The sequence below is a fragment of the Heptranchias perlo genome, unplaced genomic scaffold (assembly GCF_035084215.1).
Source record: "Heptranchias perlo isolate sHepPer1 unplaced genomic scaffold, sHepPer1.hap1 HAP1_SCAFFOLD_260, whole genome shotgun sequence".
In the NCBI taxonomy this organism is placed as follows: domain Eukaryota; kingdom Metazoa; phylum Chordata; class Chondrichthyes; order Hexanchiformes; family Hexanchidae; genus Heptranchias; species Heptranchias perlo.
Genome location: NW_027139272.1, coordinates 364,932 through 388,940, shown reverse-complemented (window position 1 = coordinate 388,940; position 24,009 = coordinate 364,932). Strand labels below are relative to the sequence as shown.

Below are 24,009 nucleotides of genomic sequence, written 5' to 3'. Positions count from 1 at the left end.
CAAAAGGAGAGGGAAGAAAGATAGAAGGAGAATCAGGAGAGAGAAGCAAAAAGAGGAGTTAGTTTCGGTTTTAAAATTTTCAACCTTGTGTTCAAATCCCTCCATGGCCTCACCCCTCCCTATCACCTCCTCCAGCCCGACAACCCACCGAGAACTCTACACTCCTCCAATTCTGGCCTCTTGCGCATCCCCGATTTTAATCGCTCCATCATTGGCGCCCGTGCCTTCAACTGCCTAGGCCCTAAGCTCTGGAATTCCCTCCCTAAACCTCTCCACCGCTCTACCTCTCTCTCCTCCTTCAAGGAGCTCCTTAAAACCGACCTCTTTGAGGTTTTGGTCACCTGTGCTGTCATCTCCTTATGTGGGATGACGGGTGAACGGGCAGCAGAGTTCTGGATGAGCTCAAGTATATTGAGGGTGGAAGGTGGGAGGTCCTCCAGGAGAGCATTGGAATAGTCAAGTCTGGAGGTAACAAAGGCATGAATGAGGGTTTCAGCAGCAGATGGGCTGAGGCAGGGACGGAGACGGGCGATGTTACGGAGGTGGAAGTAGGCGGTCTTGGTGATGGAGCGGATATGTGGTGAGAAGCTCATCTCAGGGTCAAATAGGACGCCAAGGTTGCGAACGGTCTGGTTCAGCCTCAGACAGTGGACAGGGAGAGGGATGGAGTCGGGGGTCGAGGGAACGGAGTTTGTGGCGGAGACCGAAGACAATGACTTCTTTTTTCCCAATATTTAATTTGAGGAAATTTCTGCTCATCCAATACTGGATGTCAGACAAGCAGCGTGACAAATCAGAGGCAGTGGAGGAGTTGAGAGGTGATGGGGAGGTCGAGCTGAGTGTCCTCAGTGCACATGTGGAATCTGATGATGTGTTTTCGGATGATGTCGCCGAGGTGCAGCATGTAGATGAGAGATGGGCGGGGTCCCAGGATAGATCCTTGGGGGACTCCAGAAGTAATGATGCGGGAGTGGGAAAGGAAACCATTGCAGGTTGAATAGATAAGAATGGAACCAGATGAGGGCAATCCCATCCAACTGGACAACGAAGGAGAGGCATTGGAGGAGGATGGTGTGGTCAACCATGTCAAAGGATGCAGCAGTTTAAGAAGGATGAGGAGGGATAGTTTACCATGGTCACAGTCACATAGGATGTCATTTGTGACTTTGATAAGGGCCATTTCAGTACTGTGTCAGGGACGGAAACCTGATTGGAGGGATTCAAACATGGAGTTGCGGGAAATGTGGGCTTGGATTTGGGAGACGACAACACGTTCAAGGACTTTGGAGAGGAAAGGGAGGTTGGAGATGGGGCGGTAATTTGCAAGGACAGAAGGTTCAAGGGTGGGTCAAGGAAGCCTTACTTCCTGTTGTCACATTTTTGTCACACTTTTGTGTCAATGTTTTCCATGATATGGAACCTGCCTATGTAAACAGTCACGCTGTAATTTCACCCTCCCACCAGTGGGGGTGCTATAGTATCTCAGCCTGCAATACAAAGAAACTCCGAACTCCAAATAACTCGACTTCTCTGCTTCCCAAGTCCCCCTTGTTTTCCTCTTTAACTCCAAGTAATAATATCAAATCAAAGTCATTTATAAAAATAACAACCGAGTCTCTGATTTTAAAGAGGCTCTGAATTACAACTGCTCACCCAGATCTCATTATCCTCCACCCTCTAACTCTGCTTCACCTGAAGATTACGTTTGGCCGTGACTCACCGTGTACAATACCACAGGATATCTGCCAGTGTATTATTAAATCACTCTACCTGTCATGTCCTCCCATTGAAACCTCTAATGTAAACAGTTCCTACGGACTTCTGCCCTGCTAAATGTGTCCATACTAACCCTGTGAAGTCTGTAGGTGACTCTGTAACACTGTGTCATGTTATCAGTGTGACCAATGTCTCTGCTCCAGTTCGACGTCGTTTCAGGTCGGAGGTCGGATTTCCTGGAGGATTCTCCCGATTGGTTGACGTAACTTGAGCGTAAGATCAGTGGAAATTGTACAGAAGTTACGGCAGACGTTCAGGAGCAGCCCTGAGGAAATTCCCAGTGAGAGTCTCTGACTGGGGGTCAGGTCATTGAGTCCGGGGTGGGGGAGGGGGGTGAAATTGGCCTTGGGGGCAGTAGTGAACAATCGAGCAATAGTGAATCAGCTGCAGATATACATCCTGTCCAATTATCTTCACCATTGACTGAGAGATGTGTCAGTCAGTTCCCTGTAACTCTATCCTGAGAGATGTGTCAGTCAGTTCCCTGTAACTCTATCCTGAGAGATGTGTCAGTCAGTTCCCTGTAACCCTATCCTGAGAGATGTGTCAGTCAGTTCCCTGTAACTCTATCCTGAGAGATGTGTCAGTCAGTTCCCTGTAACTCTATCCTGAGAGATGTGTCAGTCAGTTCCCTGTCACCCTATCCTGAGAGATGTGTCAGTCAGTTCCCTGTAACTCTATCCTGAGAGATGTGTCAGTCAGTTCCCTGTAACTCTATCCTGAGAGATGTGTCTGTTCCCTGTAACTCTATCCTGAGAGATGTGTCAGTCAGTTCCCTGCAACTCTATCCTGAGAGATGTGTCTGTTTCCTGTGGGGTCTGTAGCCTTGGTTGCTGCCCACCTGGGAGAAGGTTCTCCGCAGATAAGAACCATGAGGAAGGCAAATGGAAACCTTCTCAGCTTCTCTTGCCTGGTGAGCAGTTCAAGAGCCTCCTGTGTGAGACTTGAGTTCGGAGCTGCCCTCGGGGCAGAACACCACAGACCGAAAGGGAATCATCCCGATTAATCCCCACTTCTGAATATTGATGACAGAAAAAAGTGCAGAAGAGGTAAAGGGAAAATAACAGTGCATCAAAAGCACTGCAGGGGGCAAAACTCCTTTGAGGAACTAATCCCTCGAAGGATAGCAATGCCCAGTTTACATGGTCGAGCAGCCACTGGGAAATCTCCGAACGTGGCACATTCCCATCCCTTGAGAAACATTCAGGACTTTCGAGACTCTCACCCGTTTCTCAGGAGGACAAAGTGGCATCGAATGGAAGTCCTGGTTAAAGATGTCGCTCAGCCAGAATCCGGTGGGGACCGGGTGTGAAAGGGATTGGCCCCCTGCCCGATTTGACCTGCGCTCGTTCACCCCACACGATGGGTCCCAGCCCATCGACCGGGAGCTCAGCTCTGTAATTTACTGGGAATGGAAACACATCAATGATGCCAGGCTGCCTGTGTCCAAATACAGTACATCAGGACCTTGACCGACCAGTTCAGCCCCTGCTCCTGTGATGGGTTCACTCTGCACCTTTTCTGTTCCTTTTAAAACTCTTTATTTGTTGTGAAAGTCTTTGTGTGATTACAGTACAGCTTCCACATATTGTGATACATTACTCCCAATATACAATGAGAGTCTAACAGCCTCTCTGGAATTCCAGTCTCTTATCCGTGGGAAAGCCTGCGGTAGAAGACCACATCAGAGGACAACTGGGGACAGAGCCCGGCAATCGGGAAAGATCAGGGGTTGAAGGAAGGGAAAGTTGGACTGGCAATCGGGAGTGAGAGACGGAGAGATCGCGGGTTGAAAGGGGGTGGGATCAGGAGGGAGGAATTGGGGGGGAAGGGATTGGGGGGAAGGGATCGGGAGAGAGGGATTGGGGGGAAGGGATCGGGAGGGAGAGACGGAGAGATCGCAGGTTGAAAGGGGGTGGGATCGGGAGGGAGGGATTGGGGGAAGGGATCGGGAGGGAGGAGGGATCGGGGTTTGAAGTGGGGGAGGGGGTCGTACCGGTAATAATGAGATGTCTCACCTCTCGAGAGCGGGACACAGGCTCACCACGCAACCCGCCGCTGTAAAAATGGCGGCCGGCGTGTATGCAGCGGGTTCGGGTCGCGTTTTGCAATCTTACATTTTTAACCCCCCCCACCCCGGCCCTCTCCCGCCCATCGTGGGGGTTTAATATTGCCCCCATTCTCTCTGTACTCTGACACATCAGTTTAGGAAGCTACAGTTTGAAATGACGCAGTTTGAGAGGAGCAGTATTTTTACCCTTATCGTGCGATCCCGGATAGAAATAAGGAAAGAGTTTCTCAGTGAATGTGTGAGTGAAAGTGTAGAGATTGGACATATCATCAGCATTGTAAAATGACACCTGTCCTCCCTCATAGTCCAGGTAAACTCCGATGGTCCTGAGTTTCACACTCAGGGTCAGTGGGACCAATGGGTTTTCAATAGCTCCATATTCATTCCCATTTCTCAGCCACACAGTCCAGTATCCACGTTTAGGCCCCAGTGATATCATTCCCTTCCTGTTGACTGACTCTCTGGCCACACCCACATCCCACTGAGTCTTGTCCCCGACCTCCACCTCCCAGTAATGTTTCCCTGATGTGAATCCCTGTGATCCCAGGACACAAGGACACAAATCGAATCTCTCCGGGTTATCGGGAAGCTGTAATTTTCTGTCATCGAGTCTCACACTGGTCCAGTCCTCAGACAGGATGAGCTTACGATGAGCTGTGTTTGGGTCCAGGGTCAGTGAGGCTGGGGCTGGGGAAATAAAAATGACATCATGTTAAATATTTTAGACAGAGGAAGGTGGACGGACACAGGTTAATATCTGATATCTGGAAAACTGGGCTCGGCCCCCAGTCTATAATTTCTGTATCAGTAAATGGTGCAGACTGGGTACAGTGTACAGTTCGATATATTCCTGGACTCCAGTGTGTTCAGTGAACAGATATTACAGACCAGGCAGAGGAAATCAGTCAGCCAGTGGTCTCAGTCTGATCACTGTCCAGTGAACCCTGGGTCAGAGGGGTCTCAGTCTGATCACTGTCCAGTGAACCCTGGGTCAGGGGGTCTCAGTCTGATCACTGTTCAGTGAACCCTGGGTCAGAGGGGTCTCAGTCTGATCACTGTCCAGTGAACCCTGGGTCAGAGGGGTCTCAGTCTGATCACTGTCCAGTGAACTCTGGGTCAGGGGGGTCTCAGTCCGATCACTGTCCAGTGAACCCTGGGTCAGGGGGGTCTCAGTCTGATCACTGTCCAGTGAACCCTGGGTCAGAGGGGTCTCAGTCTGATCACTGTCCAGTGAACCCTACTGGAAAGTGCGAGTGTCTGGATTCAAATGAGAAAATGTTCTGATTCTGTCTCTACTTGAATCGCTCAATCTGAGGTCACACAAAAAGCCCGGCCCCTTGAGTGAGGTACCAGAGACTGCTGCCCCAGTGATTGGTACACAACAACAGTCAGTACATTCAGGAGAGGGAGAAGAGAGCAGGAAACTCTACAGAAAGTTCACCCAAACCTGTGGAGTCGTTTCATACCTGGAGAGATGATCTGTTTCATTTCCTTCCACACTGCGTAGAGTAAAGGGCCTCGAAACACGGCGTATTTCAGACTTCCAGATACCAGTATCTCTTGATCTTCATCTTCCTCTGACGATCTCTCTTGATCTTCATCTTCCTCTGACGATCTCTCTTGATCTTCACGTTCCTCTGACGATCTCTCTTGATCTTCACCTTCCTCTGACGATCTCTCTTGATCTCCACCTTCCTCTGACGATCTCTCTTGATCTTCACCTTCCTCTGACGATCTCTCTTGATCTTCACCTTCCTCTGACGATCTCTCTTGATCTTCACCTTCCTCTGACGATCTCTCTTGATCTTCCCCTCTCTCTGCACCTTCTCCTCCCTCCCCTTTGTCCAGGCACCTGTTTGAATGGGATTGATTCACTCACTCACTGCTGGATACAATCTGTGATCACAGTGTAAGACCGAGTCTGGGTTTGGATTGGGTACTCACCTTTCTCTCAATCTTTTCAGTTCCTGCAGGACAGAGAATCAGAAACATTTTAATAAATATACCGTACCCTTTAGATTGTACATTTTAATAAATATACCGTATTATTTGGATTGTACATTTTAATCATAGAATCGTTACAGCACAGAAGGAAGCCATTCGGCCCATCGAGCCCGTGCTGGCTCTTTGTAAGAGCAATCCAGTTAGTCCCATTCCCCCCACTCTTTCCCCATAGCCCTGCAACTTTTTTCCCCTTTAAGTATTTATCCAATTCCTTTTCGAAAGCCACGATTGAATCTGCCTCCACCAACCTTTCAGGCAGCTCATTCCAAATCATAACTATTCGCTGTGTAAAACAATGTTTTCCTCATGTCACCTTTAGTTCTTTTGCCAATCACTAAATCTGTGTCCTCTGGTTCTTGGCCCTTCCACCAATGGGAACAGTTTCTCTTTATTTACTTTATCAAAATCCTTCATGATTTTGAACACTTCTATCAAATCTCCTCTCAACCTTCTCTGCTCTCAGGAGAACAATCCCAACTTCTCCAGTCTATCCAGGTAACTGAAGTCCCTCTCCCCTGGAACCATTGTAGTAAATCTTTTCTGTTCCCTCTCTAAGGCCTCACGTCCTTCCTAAAGTGCGGTTCCCAGAATTGGACACAATACTCCAGTTGTGGCTGAAGCAGTGTTTTTTAAAGGTTCAACATGACCTCCTCACTTTTGTACTCTATGCCTCTATTTATAAAGCCCAGGATCCTGCATGCTTTTTTAACCGCTTTCTCAACCTGTCCTGCCACCTTCAAAGATTTGGGCACATATAACCCCAGGTCTCTCTGTTCCTGCACCCCCTTTAGAATTGTACCATTTAGTTTATATTGCCTCTCCTCGTTCTTCCTGCCAAAATGTATCACTTCACACTTCTCTGCGTTAAATTTCATCTGACATGTGTCCGCCCATTCCACCAGCCTGTCGATGTTCTCTTGAAGTCTATCACTATCCTCCTCACTGTTTACTACACTTCCAAGTGTTATGTCATCTGCAAATTTTGAAATTGTGCCCTGTACACCCAAGTCTAAGTATATATCAAAAAAAGCAATGGTCATTGTACTGACCCCTGGGGAACACCACTGCACACCTTCATCCAGTCCGAAAAATAACCGGTCACCACTACTCTCTGTTTCCCGTCACTTTACAATTTCCTATCCATGCTGTCACTGCCCCTTTTATTCCATGGGCTTCAATTTTGCTGACAAACCTATTATGTAGCACTTTATCAAACGCCTTTTGAAAGTCCATATATACATCAACCTTCTCTGTTACCTCATTAAAAAACTCAATTAAGTTAGTTAAATACGATTTGCCTTTAACAAATCCGTGCTGGCTTTCCTTTATTAATCCACACTTGTCCAAGTAACTATTAATTTTGTCCCAGATTATCGTTTCTAAAAGCTTCCCCACCACCGAGGTTAAACTGACTGGCCTGTAGTTGCTGGGTTTATCCTTACACCCTTTTTTGAACAAGGGTGTAACATTTGCAATTCTCCAGTCTTCTGGCACCACCCCCGTCTCTACGGATGTTTGGAAGATTTTGGCCAGTACCTCCGCAATTTCCACCCTTACTTCCCTCAGCAACCCAGGATGCATCCTATCCGGACCGGGTAACTCATCGACTTTAAGTACTTTCTAGTGCGTCCTCTATCAATTTTTAGCCCATCCAGTATCTCAACTACTTCCTCTTTTACTGTGACTTTGGCAGCATCTTCTTCCTTGGTAAAGAAAGATGCAAGTATTCATTTAGTACCTCAGCCATGCCCTCTGCCTCCATGTGTAGCTCTCCTTTTTGGTCCCGAATTGGCCCCACCCCTCCTTTTTCCACCCATTTCCCAATATATGCCTATAGGAAACTTTTGGATTCCCTTTTATGTTATCCGTCAGTCTATTCTCATACTCTCTCTTTGCCCCTCTTATTTCCTTTTGACTTCTCCTCTGTACTTTCTATATTCAGCCTGGTTCTCACTTGTATTATCAACCTGACATCTGTCAGACACCCCTTTTCTGCTTCATCTTACTCACTATCTCTTTTGTCATCCAGGGAGCTCTGACTTCAGTTGCCCTAACTTTCCCCCTCGTGGGAATGTACCTCGACTGTACCCGAACCATCTCCTCTTTAAAGGCCACCCATTGTTCGATTCCAGTTTTGCCTGACAATCTTTGATTCCAATTTACCCAGACCAGATCCGTTCTCAACCCACTGAAATTGGCCCTCCTCCAATTAAGTATTTTTACTCTAGTTTGCTCCTTGTCCTTTTCCATAACTAATCTAAACCTTATGATATTGTGATCACTGTTCCCTCAATGTTCCCCCACTGACACTTGCTCCACTTGACCCACCTCATTCTCCAGAACCAGATCCAGCAATGCCTCCTTCCTCGTTGGGCCGGAAACATACTGAGCAAGAAAGCTCTCCTGAACACACTTCAGAAATTCATCCCCCTCTTTGCCCTTTACACTATTACGATCCCAGTCTATATTGGGATAGTTGAAGTCCCCTATTATCACTGCTCTGCAGTTCTTGAACCTCTCTGTAATTTCCCTGCAAATTTGCTCCTCTATACCCATCCTACTATTTGGTGGCCTATCGAATACACCCAGTAGTGCACTGGCACCTCTATTGTTTCTTAACTCTATCTAACCAAATAGAGTCTGTCCTTGGCCCCACAGGGACATCCTCTCTCTCCAGCACTGCAATATTCCCCTTCATCAACACTGCCACCAACACCACTATTTTCTTTCCTTCCCGATGTATAATCAGTGGTTTTAGTGAAATGTGATGTGATCTGGGGAGTTTTCACTGACGGGCTCCAGTGATGTGACACCGTGTCCGTTACTCCCTGGAATACACTGGACAGGGTCTCCTCTGCTGCTGAAGACTTTGAAGGTTCACTGAGCCTTTCCTTTGATTTCTGGTCTATATTTTCCCAGTAACTCAGAGCTTGTCTCTGGTCTGTGCGGCCCTGAGCTGGGGACAGTGGTGTTACACCTAACCTCAGTATCCCTTCGATAGGGAGACAACAGCCTATGTACCAGCTCCTGGACACTTCCAGGCAGCTCTGGGGAAACATGCAGCTGTGGAGACATCAGACCAGAACAGGAATAGGTTCATTGTGATGCCCACACAGTCAAATAGCCTCCTGTTGCTCACTGTTTGTGCAATCGATGTGCAGCAGCCACAGAAATATACCCCAGCCTATCGCTGTTCCCAGGGCTAGTACCCATGGGACTGTACCCCAACATATCTCTGTTCCCAGGGCTAGTACCCATGGGACTGTACCCCAACATGTCTCTGTTCCCAGGGCTAGTACCCATGGGACTGTACCCCAACATGTCTCTGTTCCCAGGGCTAGTACCCAGGGGACTGTACCCCAACATGTCTCTGTTCCCAGGGCTTGTACCCATGGGACTGTACCCCAACATGTCTCCGTCCCCAGGGCTAGTACCCATGGGACTGTACCCCAACATGTCTCTGTTCCCAGGGCTAGTACCCATGGGACTGTACCCCAACATGAATCTGTTCTCAGGACAGAAGCAAAGTGGAGCAAACAATAGGGCCTAAACTCTCAAAACCTGAATGAAGAATCCTCAGTAACCTGTGGGAGATATTCAGATGGTGAGTTCATCGGATATTTACAGGTGAGGGAAGCCATTTGGCCCATCAATTCCTCCATCTAGAACGACTAAAGGTGCCCCCCTACATTGCATCATCTAATTGGTTCCTGTCCTAACGCTGCCCATTTGCTCATTACTGTTGTGTGAGAGGAACTTCCTGATATCAGTCCCGAAATTACATTTACACGTTTGACCCTGTGTCCCCTTGGCCGACTCCAACAATTAAAGTATGATTTTGATTTACCATTTCCATACTGTTTACTATCCCTTATACCGCGATAGAATCACCTCTCGGACACCTCGGGGATTATTTAGACTTTAGGCGATAATGTAGCACGGACGATATTGGTTCGGTCTCTCGTTAAACACCTCTCCCCATTTTTATTTCTATTGACTTCAAATCTGGAGAGATGTTTAATAGGTGACTGAGCTGATATCGGTCCTTTTACACTGTCGTCCAGTGTCAAAATTACACCACTCCTTTCCAGGGTGAAGTGTTCAAGTCTCTCCAGTCTGTCCCAATAACTGAGACCCTTGATACCAGGCCTCACTGCTCTCCTCTGCCCTGCCTTACTTCTCGGTGACCAGAACTAGGCACAGTATTATTTCGAATTACGTGGAATCTACAGCACAGAAACAGGCCATTCGGCCCAACTGGTCCATGCCAGTGTTTATGCTCCACATGAGCCTCCTCCCACCCCTCTTCATCTAACCCAATCAACATATCCTTCTGCTCCTTTCTCCCTCATGTGTTTATCCAGCTTCCCCTTGATTGTATCTGTGCGACTCACCTCAACCACTCCATGTGGTCGCGAGTTCCACATTCTAACCACTCTCTGGGGAGATAAGTTTCTCCTGAAATAGTGACGATATTACACTTATGGCCCCTAGTTTTGGACACCCCTACAAGTGGATACATATTCTCTATGTCTCCCCTATTAAACAATTTCATAATTTTTAAGATCTCGATCAGGTCATCCCTCAGCCTTCTCTTTTCGCCGAATCCCCCACCATCAACATCCTGGGGGTCACCATTGACCAGAAACTTAACTGGACCAGCCACATAAATACTGTGGCAACAAGAGCAGGTCAGAGGCTGGGTATTCTGCGGCCAGTGACTCACTTCCTGACTCCCCAAAGCCTTTCCACCATCTACAAGCCACAAGTCAGGAGTGTGATGGAATACTCTCCACTTGCCTGGATGAGTGCAGCTCCAACAACAGTCAAGAAGCTCGACACCATCCAGGACAAAGCATGATTGGCACCCCATCCGCCACCCTAAACATTCACTCCCTTCACCACCGGCGCACAGTGGCTGCAGTGTGTACCATCCACAGGATGCACTGCAGCAACTCGCCAAGGCTTCGTCGACAGCACCTCCCAAACCCGCGACCTCTACCACCTCGAAGGACAAGGGCAGCAGGCACATGGGAACAACACCACCTGCACGTTCCCCTCCAAGTCACACACCATCCCGACTTGGAAATATATCGCCGTTCCTTCATCGTTGCTGGGTCAAAATCCTGGAACTCTCTTGTGACAGCACTGTGGGAGAACCTTCACCACATGGACTGCAGCGGTTCAAGAAGGCGGCTCACCACCACCTTCTCAAGGGCAATTAGGGATGGGCAATAAATGCTGGCCTCGCCAGCGACACCCACATCCCATGAACAAATAATAAAAATGAGCCCCAGCCTGTTCAATGTTTCCTGATAGTTATAACCTCTCAGTTCTGTTATCGTCCTTGTGATTCTTTTTTGTACCTTCTCCAGTGCCTCTATATCTTGTTTATGGAGACCACAACTGTTAACAGTACTCCAATTGTGGTCCAACCAAGGTTTGATACAGGTTTAACATAACCTCTCTGCTTTTGAATTCTATCCCTCTATTCAAAGTGGGGTCTGATCAGAGTAACTGCACAGTGTGATCACAACTTTCTCTGACCTGTATGTACGAGTCAGTCCATTGACTGCAAATGAAAATTGGGTGGAATGTAAAACAGGCTGTCGATTCGTTATCGCCTGTTTTGCACGACCGTCTTTGGGGAATTTATACCCTTCTGTGTCTCGACCCGCCTGCCAACGACCTTCTGATCTACGACTTGTCTCGGCTGAATCTGCTTTCCTCCCTCCACCTATCCACTTTGAATGATTTCCGATTGCTGCCTCAATGTTCCCCACAAGTCTCTTTACCCCTCCTTGGTCTAGATGCAGCCCATTTCTTCTGTAACAGTCCTTTTTTGGACATTGTCATCTGGTTCCAGTTATACAGGAAGATACTGTTATACCTGACAGGTTCAGACAGTCTCCTCCACAGTCAGAGCTCAAACTGGACTGATACCTGTTTGTCCTCAGGTATACTGCACGTTGTGCAATGTTGTGATGTGGTTTGAGCCCTATTATAATGTGCTGTTTACACTTACACCAACAGGTTGGGGATTGGTTTATAAAGGATCACCTTGAGAAAAGAGATACTGTCTTGCTGCTCGATGTCTGCACAAAGGTTCAATATGTTCTCCTCAAGTGATCTCAGTTCCTCCTCAATTCTTTTCAAGTTCTTCTCCATTGGGCGCAGATCTTCCTCCTTTTGCCTCCTCAGCTCTTCCATTAAATGTTTCTCTTTGTCTTCAAGATATTGATGAATTTTGGCAAATTGTGCAGCGATGTCTTGCTCCAGGGATCCTGTGAGCTCCTAAGATGGTGAGAGAGATCATTTAAGCTGCAGGTTGTTAAAGGGCCGCAGTGTTTAAAGGTGACGTAAGTAGGACTTACATTCAGTTCTGAAATCTTCTCCTCCTGCCACCGTTTTAATTCACTTTTACTTTTCTTTTCATCCTCCATGGAATCCAAGGACAATTTCAGCTGGTCCTAAAAATGGAATCAGATCTCATCATAATCCATTTCAATGTCAGCCATTGTATTCCAAAACAGTGGGGTCGGACGTTCAGGGAATATTACATGTGTTACTAGTGTGTACCCCTTTCTTTACAAGAGGCAGAGTGAAAAGTACCCAATCAAACCAGGCACAGCTTCAAACCAACAACTGGTTTATGTTATATTAAATATATGAAAGGGTTTGATAGGGTAGACGGAGAGAAAATGTTTCCACTTGTGGGGGAGACCAGAACTAGGGGCCATAAATATAAGATAGTCAGTAATTAATCTGATAAGGAATTCAGAACAAGCTTCTTTCCCCAGAGAGTAGCTAGAATGTGGAACTCACTACCACAAGGAGTAGTTGAGGCGAATAGTACAGAGACGTTTAAGGGGAAGCGAGATAATCACATGAGGTGAAAGGGACACAAGGATGTGCTGATAAAGTTAGAAGAGGGGTGGGAAGAGGCTTGTGTGGAGCATAAATGCCGGCATGGACCTGTTGGGCCGAATGGCCTGTTTCTCTGCTGCATATTGTATGTAATTCCATGCAAGTCTATACGGCTTTCACACTGAGAACAATCAGTTCCCTCACTCCCCAGTTATTAAATACAATAAAGATACAACACTCATCAAACCTTCTCTCGCTAAGCTTTCCAAATGAGCTGGTCCAGACTTTGAATTTGTGGACAGCTTCTCACTGCTGATGTGAGAACACAGCTCACTCTCCCTGTCTGGGAGAGAGAGAGAGAGAGAGACTTATTTGTCACCTTCCGTAAGTCTATGAGATGGAGAATTCCGCCCACTGAACTGTCAATCAATGTTATGACCCCTGCCGTGGAACACCTACCCACTGATGAGGCAACAGCAGAGCGTTTATGTGTCGGTTTCAGCTAAGCCCCCTGCTGGGACAATGGAATGGGAGGATACCTGGATCCTCAGGTATTGCACAGACTGATCTTCACACAATGGCTCGTCATGTTTGACATTGTACACATTGACCCTCCCATTGTTCATTCACATTTTAAGTCACTGTGGTTGAGAATAATTCAAGGCTACTGGCTCATTGTAAACAAAATCATTGTGTGTGCAACCTTGGGAGTTCGTCCCTTATAAACTGAATCTAACATTGCAGAAATATTATATGTTAAAAAATCAGCGCAAACAACACTGGGACAAACCAAGTTCCTACAATGACATTTGTATTTTCAACAGACCAACCAGACCGAAAGTTACCTGAACAGTAATTCTCCAACATCCAACCCCCTGTCTTAGTTCACCGAGGGAGTTTTACCCTCTCCAGACCCAGAACAGAGACAATATACCCCATCCAACTCCCCACCCTCTCACACAGACACTGTACCCCATCCAACTCCCCACCCTCTCACACAGACACTGTACCCCATCCAACTCCCCACCCTCTCACACAGACACTGTACCCCATCCCACTCCCCACCCTCTCACACAGACACTGTACCCCATCCAACTCCCCACCCTCTCACACACAGACACTGTACCCCATCCAACTCCCCACCCTCTCACACAGACACTGTACCCCATCCAACTCCCCACCCTCTCACACAGACACTGTACCCCATCCAACTCCCCGTCCTTTCACACAGACACTGTACCCCATCCAACTCCCCACCCTCTCACACAGACACTGTACCCCATCCAACTCCCCACCCTCTCACACACACACTGTACCCCATCCAACTCCCCACCCTCTCACACAGACACTGTACCCCATCCAACTCCCCACCCCCTCACACAGACACTGTACCCCATCCAACTCCCCACCCTCTCACACACAGACACTGTACCCCATCCAACTCCCCACCCTCTCACACAGACACTGTACCCCATCCAACTCCCCACCCTCTCACACAGACACTGTACCCTATCCAACTCCCCACCCTCTCACACAGACACTGTACCCCATCCAACTCCCCACCCTCTCACACAGACACTGTACCCCATCCAACTCCCCACCCTCTCACACACAGACACTGTCCCCCATCCAACTCCCCACCCTCTCACACAGACACTGTACCCCATCCAACTCCCCACCCTCTCACACAGACACTGTACCCCATCCAACTCCCCACCCTCACACACAGACACTGTACCCCATCCAACTCCCCACCCTCTCACACAGACACTGTACCCCATCCAACTCCCCACCCCCTCACACAGACACTGTACCCCATCCAACTCCCCACCCTCTCACACACACACTGTACCCCATCCAACTCCCCACCCTCTCACACAGACACTGGACCCCATCCAACTCCCCACCCTCTCACACAGATACTGTACCCCATCCAACTCCCCACCCTCACACAGACACTGTACCCCATCCAACTCCCCACCCTCTCACACAGACACTGTACCCCATCCAACTCCCCACCCTCTCACACAGACACTGTACCCCATCCAACTCCCCACCCTCTCACACAGACACTGTACCCCATCCAACTCCCCACCCTCTCACACAGACACTGTACCCCATCCAACTCCCCACCCTCTCACACAGACACTGTACCCCATCCAACTCCCCACCCTCTCACACACACACTGTACCCCATCCAACTCCCCACCCTCTCACACAGACACTGTACCCCATCCAACTCCCCACCCTCTCACACACAGACACTGTACCCCATCCAACTCCCCACCCTCTCACACACAGACACTGTACCCCATCCAACTCCCCACCCTCTCACACAGACACTGTACCCCATCCAACTCCCCACCCTCTCACACAGACACTGTACCCCATCCAACTCCCCACCCTCTCACACAGACACTGCACCCCATCCAACTCCCCACCCTCTCACACAGACACTGTACCCCATCCAACTCCCCACCCTCTCACACAGACACTGTACCCCATCCAACTCCCCACCCTCTCACACAGACACTGTACCCCATCCAACTCCCCACCCTCTCACACAGACACTGTACCCCATCCAACTCCCCACCCTCTCACACAGACACTGTACCCCATCCAACTCCCCACCCTCTCACACAGACACTGTACCCCATCCAACTCCCCACCCTCTCACACAGACACTCTCTCCCCCCGTGGCCCTGCCAAATCTTTCTGACACTCTCCCTATCAGTTCATGCTGGCACTTAACCAATATTACTCTTATTGCGTTTCGTGGAGACGGGTCGCTCACTTAAACCCCTCACCTTGTACTTTTGAACTGCCCTCTGGACCGGCAGGAACCTGTGGTCTGAATGTGCGGGAGAATCTACACAACTGGCACAGATCAGGATCTCATCCTCCTCACAGAACAGCTTCAGTTTCTCATTATGTTCCTCACAGTGAGACCGACCTTTCTCTGGGTTCGGGATCAGCTCTGGGTTCAGGTTCAGGTTCAGGTCTGGGTCTGGGTTGAGGTTCAGCTGCCGAGCTTTCTCGGTGAGATTGGCCAACACCCTGTTCCTGCCGTAGTTTCTCCGGGGGAAAACCACCCGACATTCCGGGCAGGACACGGTCTCCCCCTGCTTGTCCCAACACTTGTCGATACAGGATTTACAGAAGTTGTGATCACAGTCCAGCCGCACCGGCTACACAAACAGAGAGAGGCAGACGGAGCAGGTTAAATCCTCACTCAGGGTTACGATCTGTTTGCTGACGGCCATCTCAGTTCCTGCTCCTTATTCTGTCGCTCACTTTACTTTCAGTTTCATTTCCCTCAGTTTATTGTGAAACTCACTTCACAATCTGTCCTCTGAAAGGGACACTGTCAGCAAACAAAACTGTCTGGCAAATCTTTATTTCTTTGAATGTCAAACGTGCAAAACACAATGGCCCCAAAATTCCTGAGTCTGAGGGGGGAGGGCTGGAATTTGGACTGGGACCCTGTTCCTGCGAGGTCTCTTGTGCTGCACCCCTTCCATGGTGATATCACAAAGACTGGCAGGATCACATCTCCACCCCATCCCCTGCCAAAAATCCCACCAGTTCCACCAGTACTGCAGGCCAGGAGAAAGTACACCTGCAGGAAGCGGGCGAACATTTTAAAATCACCCCCATATTCTTTTTTTTTATTCATTCATGGGATGTGGGCGTTGCTGGCGAGGCCGGCATTTATTGCCCATCCCTAATTGCCCTTGAGAAGGTGGTGGTGAGCCGCCTTCTTGAACCGCTGCAGTCCGTGTGGTGAAAGTTCTCCCACAGTGCTGTTAGGAAGGGAGTTCCAGGATTTTGACCCAGCGACGATAAAGGAACGGCGATATATTTCCAAGTCGGGATGGTGTGTGACTTGGAGGGGAACGTGCAGGTGGTGGTGTTCCCATGTGCCTGCTGCCCTTGTCCTTCTAGGTGGTAGAGGTCGCGAATTGGAAGTCAACATGGTTTTATGAAAGGGAAATTGTGTTTTTATCTTCGTTTTTTGAGGAGGTAACTAGCAGGGTAGATAAAGGGAAATCAGTGGATGTAGTATATTTGGATTTTCAAAAGGCATTCGATAAGGTGCCACATGAAAGGTTGTTACACAAGATATGGGCTCATGGGGTTGGGGGTAAAATATTAGCATGGATAGAGGATTGGTTAATGGACAGAAAACAGAGAGTAGGGTTAAACGGGTCATTCTCAGGTTGACAGGCTGTAACTAGTGGGGTGCTGCAAGGATCAGTGCTTGGGCCTCAGCAATTTACAATCTATATTAATGACTTAGATGAAGGGACCGAGTGTAGTATATTGAAGTTTGCTGATGATACAAAGCTGGGTGGGAAAGCAAGCAGTGAGGAGGACACAGAGCCTACAAAGGGATATAGATGGAATAAGTGAGTGGGCAAGAAGGTGGCAGATGGAGTATAATGTGGGGAAATGTGAGGTTCTTTTGTTCTTAAGGCAGGTGTATGGAGTTAGGTCACAAATCAGCCATAACCTCATTGAATGGAGGAACAAGCTTGAGGGGCTAAATGGCCTACTCCTGTTCCTATGTTCCGAAACGTTACAGTGGGAATGTTTCTTTGGAGCCCCCAAGTTGAGATCAGGACTCTCCTCTTGTTCTCAATCATCATGGGTAATCGATTTAATATTTGGCTTTTTCATACGTGTTCTGCAAATGCCTGTAGCCTTTCTTTTAAAATCTACGTGGATTCACTTTATTTTAGAACCCAACACTTAAAACACAACTCTTTTCCAAATCCTATCTGTGGAAAAATGGTCAAAAAGGGCTGAAATGTGACATGGGAACAGGAATAGACCATTCGGCCCCTCGTGCCTGTTCTGCCATTCTATTAAATCATAGCTGATCTGAATCTCAACTCCATTTACCTGCCTTTTCTCCATAACCCTTGCTATCCTGATCCAATGAAAATCTATTGATCTGAGTCTTGAAAATATCAATTGACCCCCAGCATCCACAGCCTGTTGGGGGGAGAGAGTTCCAGATTTCCATGCCCCTTTGTGTGAAAAAGTGCTTCCTGATTTCACTCCCGAATAACCTCGCTCGAATTTTAAGATTTTGCTCCCATGTTGTGGCTTCCCTGTATCTACTCTATCGAATATATTATCATTTTTTACACTTCGGTTAGATCACCCCTAAAGCTTCTCAACCCAAGGGAATATAATCCAAGTTTATGCTCTTCTGCCCTCGTAATTTAACCCTGTAAATTCTGATGAATCTGTGCTGCGCCCCTTCAAGGCCAATCTATCCTTCCTGAGGTGCGGTGCCCAAAAACGTCCTATTCCCCATATCAATGTTTTAGAATCTCTGCCCCAGCAGCCACCCCTCGCAAAGCATTCCATATCTTTGGAGAGATTAGAGAAGCTGGGATTGTTCTCCTGAGGGCAGAGAAGGTTAAGGGACATTTAATCCAAGTGTTCAGAGGACACGGATTTAAGATAATTGGCAAAAGAACCAAAGGTAAGATGAGGAGAAATGTTTTTACGCAGTGGGTTGTTAATTATCTGGAATACACTGCCTGAAAGGGCGGTGGAAGCAGATTCAATAGTAACTTTCAACGGGGAATTGGATATATACTTGAAAAACAAAAATTTGCAGGACTGTGGAGAAAGAAAAAGGGAGTGAGATTAATTGGATAGCTCTTTCAAAGAGCATGATGGGCTGATTGGCCTCCTTCTATGCTGTAAGATTCGATGATCTCAATGAAAAGTTTTTTCCAACTTTCCCCTCCCAGTTCACTGACAATCCTGAGCCTATGCACCCCTGTTACTGCCTCACCGACCAGTGTAACCGTCCCTTGCCACTGTGATCGCTTTGGAGAGGGTGCAGAGGAGATTCACCAGGATGTTACCAGGGCTGGAGCGCTTCAGCTATGAAGAGAGACTGGGAAGATTGGGTTTGTTTTCCTTGGAGCAGAGGAGGCTGAGGGGGGACATGATTGAGGTGTACAAAATTATGAGGGGCACAGATAGGATGGATACTAAGGAGCTTTTTCCCTTCGTTGAGGGTTCTATAACAAGGGGACATAGATTCAAGGTAAAAGGCAGGAGGTTTAGAGGGGATTTGAGAAAGAACTTTTTCACCCAGAGGGTGGTTGGAGTCTGGAACTCACTGCCTGAAAGGGTTGTGGAGGCAGGAACCCTCACAACATTCAAGAAGCATTTGGATGAGCACTTGAAATGCCATAGCATACAAGGCTACGGACCAAATGCTGGAATATGGGATTAGAGTAGACAGGGCTGATGGCCGGCGCGGACACGATGGGCCGAAGGGCCTCTATCCGTGCTGTATAACTCTATGACTCTATGACTCTATGACTCTATCCCCCACAGAACTTTGTAAATCGCTGAGATCTCCCAATAAGAAAAGCCCCAGTTCTTTGAGCTGTTCTTTATAGAATGTTCAGCATGAATTCACAATCTTCATCTAAGCCTGGCCTGATCTCTCTCTCGCTCTCTCTCGCGCTCTCTCGCGCTCTCTCTCTCTCTCTCTCTCGCTCTCGCTCTCTCTCGTTCTCTCTCTCTCTCTCTCTCTCTCACACACAGGCACCTCATACTTGTCAGTTATTACCTGTGGTTGAATAGATGCCCAGTTTTGACTAATCAGATCACTCCCAGCTGGTGACTGGTTTGTACACTAACACATCATCTCTATTTACTTTGCCAGTATTTAATGTTCTCTGCAGTAATATCCTGGACTATGGAACAGATCCTGTTCTGATTTGTACACCAAGGATTATTTCCACTGGAACAGAAAAGGCTTGGGGGAAGATATAATATAATTTTAAAAATACTGTGACTAAGGAAAGAGCATCTCTCCCACAATTGGGAGATGCTCTTTCAGATGTGATGCGTCCATCCTCTGGAGAGAGACAGAGAAAACAGGCACAGATAAGATAGACACACAGGCACAGATGCTTCTGCTCTCTGGGGAGAAGAGGGACAGGCACAAACAAAAAGAGTCAGACAGATATAATTTTTAGTGATATTTAAAGGAGTCACATTTCACCCCTCTGCAATCAGAAGGGTTTCAGAAGCCAGGAATTTTCAGACAAGCTAGAAGGTTGAGAGAAAGTTGTAAAGAGATTTGAAGCATTCTTTGAAAGCTAGAAGGTGTTTAAAAGCAGAATTTGGAAGTCTTATGGTAGTCTTTAGCTGAGCAGAAGCAAAATAATGCAACATGTACTGCTACAGGTGATGAAGTTCAGTGAAATAGAACAGAATTCTAGCACTGACCAGGTTTTGCTAAAGCTAGAAAACAACTAAAGAAAGATGACAATGACCATGAGGTGGAGCCTGAGCATCACAGAGGAAGGTGGAACTGCCCAATGTCACAGCAGCCACCCTCCTACAAAAGGACAGGTTGTGTACCTTGTATCCCGAAAGGACAGTCATAACACTGGAAACTGAGCAGTGATGCATTGACTATGGACTGTAAACTTAACCTTGCCAAATCTATAACTTGTACTGCTACAATGCTGAGATACTGTTGAACCTGTCGTGGTTTGGGTTCTCTGATCTCTTTGCTCTTACTGTAAAGTCTAACTTAACCGTATGATGGTATTAATTGTGTTTTTACAGCTGTTAAACAAGTTTGTGTTAGTTAATTATCCTTGTCTGGTTCAAACTTAGATGACTGATAAATTGGGAGTTAATGTCCATCCAGTGTTGTCCTGCTGTTGATTGATGTGGTTCAGTGAACTAAGAGTTTTTCTCTTTGAAATATTAATCCCCATCATTTTTAAAGCATACTCACATTGCTCATAGCAATCACTCAGTTGTTCATACATTTGCATGTATGTGCTTAATATATCACCATGGAGACCACCGAGAGTCTCTCTCTAAACATATATATAATATATATATATAGTGTGTGTATATATATATACATATATATGTATAGTTTCTGTTGTGTGATATATTCGCACTAACATTCTCAATTCTAAATGGACAGATGTAGGATCATCTTTGTTGGGGGGAGGGTTTCTTGCTCAAGTCAAGTTTCAGAGAAGGGACCTGCCCCTGTTTTTGGATGTCTTTATAAGTCTACTCCAGTATACCTGGTACAACTTGCCCACAATCATAAGAGTATAGCTGACGGAATTTTATACTTTGACTCGTCCGTATCCTTTCCAACCAGATTGTGACGTTGGCCATACTGGACTCGGATGGTTTTAGTATTTAATAGATCGACACGGATGCCTCCCTGTATTATTTGTTCTAATGATCTGCTCAAGATGTTTACTATCTGTTGTGGATATATAGTAGGTGTACCTGGTCTAAAGGCTATCGGTTGATTACATCTACTTGTTTGTCGGCTACTCTGGCCAGAGTTTTTAAGTCCATAATAGTCTCAATTTCATCCAGAGGCAGACCTATCTGGATATGTTTTGTAAATTTGTCTACCTGACTTTCTAAAGCCTTAACTGATGAGATATTCCAACCAGTCGCTATACCGAATCCTCCAATTTCAAACTAGCCTCATAGGGACCTTTTCCTTACCACTCTCTTCCTCCTCTGGATCATTATGTGGTTCCTTACAGATCAGGGCGCATCTTTTATATCGGTTCAATAGGTTGGCAGATTTCCAGTCCATGATCCAGGTTTGTTCTTTGATCCCGAATTCAAAGAATCCTTGGTCGAATTCTTGAAATTGATTGTTGCCCACTTCCTGTTGCCCAGTTCTCCTCGCACAGTACCTCGAAGTCTGTGCTTCCCTCCCTATTGCAGTATCTTGTCCTATGATTACATTTTGGCAGACCAGTCCAATTGGTACAGCGTATCAGTGCCCATTTTTGTAAATCAGTAACCAATGGTTTTTCCCCATATTATACATTGTGAATGATAATATCATGATACTCCTGGATCAGGAGTCCATTAGGGGGGCAGATTTTATATCTGGATTATCTCTTACCACTTCGATATGGTCCTTTTTATAAGGTTTTGTTTGGTCCACATGGAACCACTTACTTTGTCTTTTGGGGTCCTTAGTTCTAAACTTTAGCACTGATGGACCCAATGGGGTCGATTTTGCAATGGTGGCGGGTTGGTGGCGGGGGCGGGGGGTGAAGGTGTCCGAGGCAAACCCACATAAATAAAACTTACCGTTTCCAACACGACCGCATGGTGATTGCTGATGATTGACGTCCTCTCCGGGTTGATTGACAGGCTGGGTGGGGGGCTGCGAGAAAAAGAGAGAGAGAGAGAGAGAGACACGTCATCCGGCACTGGAATGGAAGATGGGGGCGAGAGGGGAAGATTGTGGGGGGGGGAAGAGAGGGGAAGATCGGGGTGGGGGGAAGAGAGGGGAAGATGGGGGGGGAAGAGAGGGGAAGATCGGGGGGAGAAGAGAGGGGAAGATAGGTGGGGGAAGAGAGGGGAAGATCGGGGGGAGAAGAGAGGGGAAGATCGGGGGGGGGAGGGGAAGATCGGGGAGGGGAGGGGAAGATCGGGGAGAGGGGGAGATCGGAGAGGGAGACATCGGAGCAGGTTGGAAAGGTAGGTTGATTTTGTGTTTTAACTTCCTTCTGTGGTTTTTGATGTACTTTATTTTGTTTCTTTTTCCCTGATCCTGCACCAGGCATGAATCAGGAGCGGTGGGCAAGCTGCCCAGGTAAGTTAAAAATCATTACAATCATTTAATCTGTCACAGGTAATGTGCCTTAAGTACCTCAATGAGGTACATTTTGCTCTTTAACGACCATCCCGCCGGCTTTAATTGCTGGCGGAACTTCTGGTTTCGGGTCGCTCACGCGCACACAGGTGCGTCCTTGGGAAACTCAGAAGTTGGTGGGTTGGAGCCGGCTTCCGAACCTGAACGGGATTTCTGCGATTTTCGGAGCCCCCCGTCCCCCAACGCACCCGCAGTTTCCCCCTAAAATTGAGCTAATATCTCTATTACTGTGAACGGTCTTCTCCACTTGGGATACAGTGAGTGGGATGGATTACTGAACCATTTTAACATAACGTCTCACCAACTAGGTACAACTGCTCCATCTGTGTAAGTTCCTGGTTTCTTTTTACTGTATCAGTAAACCTTCCCAATTGGTGGGCAGTCCACTCGTTAATTTACCTGATGGCCTTCTTTAGATTAATCTTCAGTTTGATCAACTGCTCGTTTCAGAGAGTCCCGACAACCCCTCGTACATGAGGTGGGAGTCACGTACTTCACCTTGTCTTTAGGGACTCAATCCCCTGGCGGAGGAAGGAGTTGATCTGCTGGCCACCCAGGCTAATGGCCACTTCACATTCCAATTGTTGCTACACGTTTTCTGACTATTATTTTTGAAGTGCAATTTGCTCTTTCCACTGTCCCGGGTGACTGGAGACAGTATGAAATGTGAAGCTGTTGTCTTTACGCCCAACAGATTCATGCATTCACGCATGGCCTCTGCAGTATAATGGGGACCTTGGTCAGTCAATTTCCTTTGGCGAATCCCACTGAGTGCTAACTTGTCCTTTCAGAGCTCCAGCACTTGGGATAGCTTCCACCCATTTTGAAAAGGGGTCCACTACAGTTAAAATATATTTGTTTCATCTTGCGGTTGTGGTTAAAGGCTCTATTCAATCAATCATGATCCCTCTTTTAGTAGGGTCACCGGGGTGGGGGCTTTGTTTTGTCGTGGTCGGGTTTATGTGGGTGCATGTGTGACGTTGGTTATAACGTATTGTTACATCCTTCGTCATTTCTGGTCAGCCGTGGCTCAGTTGGGAGCACTCTCACCTCAGAGTCAGAAGGGTGTGGGTTCAAGTCCCACTCCAGAGACTTGAGCACAAAATCTAGGCTCACGCTTCAGGGGGTACTGAGGGAGTGCTACACTGTCGGAGGTGCTGCTCTTTGGATGAGACATTGAACCGAGGCCCTGTCTGCTCTTTCAGGTGGAGGTAAGAGATCCCAAGGCATTATTGAAGAAGAGCAGGGGAGTCCTGGCCAATATTTATCCCTCAACCAATACCTAAAACAGTTATCTGGTCATTATCACACTGCTGTTTTTGGGACCTTGCTGTGCGCAAATTGGCTGCCACGTTTTCTACATTACAACAGTGACTACACTTCAAAAGCACTTCATTGGTTGTGAAAGGTGCTATATAAAATGCAAGTTTTTCTTTTAACAGCCAAAGTCTTTTACCCACTGTGTGGTTTTCATTATTGTGTCCAGCTGTTGAGACACTGTGTGCCATGTACAGTAATATGGCCCAACTCATTAAGCCTCCTTTCAGTACTGGAGAATGGGCTGTATGGAGCACAATTTCTT

At 47.4% G+C, this 24,009-nt stretch overlaps 1 pseudogene; it reads right to left on the bottom strand.

The window, feature by feature from the left end:
• Positions 1–2,961: 2,961 nt before the first annotated feature.
• On the bottom strand, positions 2,962–16,052 carry LOC137310532 (zinc-binding protein A33-like; annotated as a pseudogene).
• Positions 16,053–24,009: the final 7,957 nt, after the last annotated feature.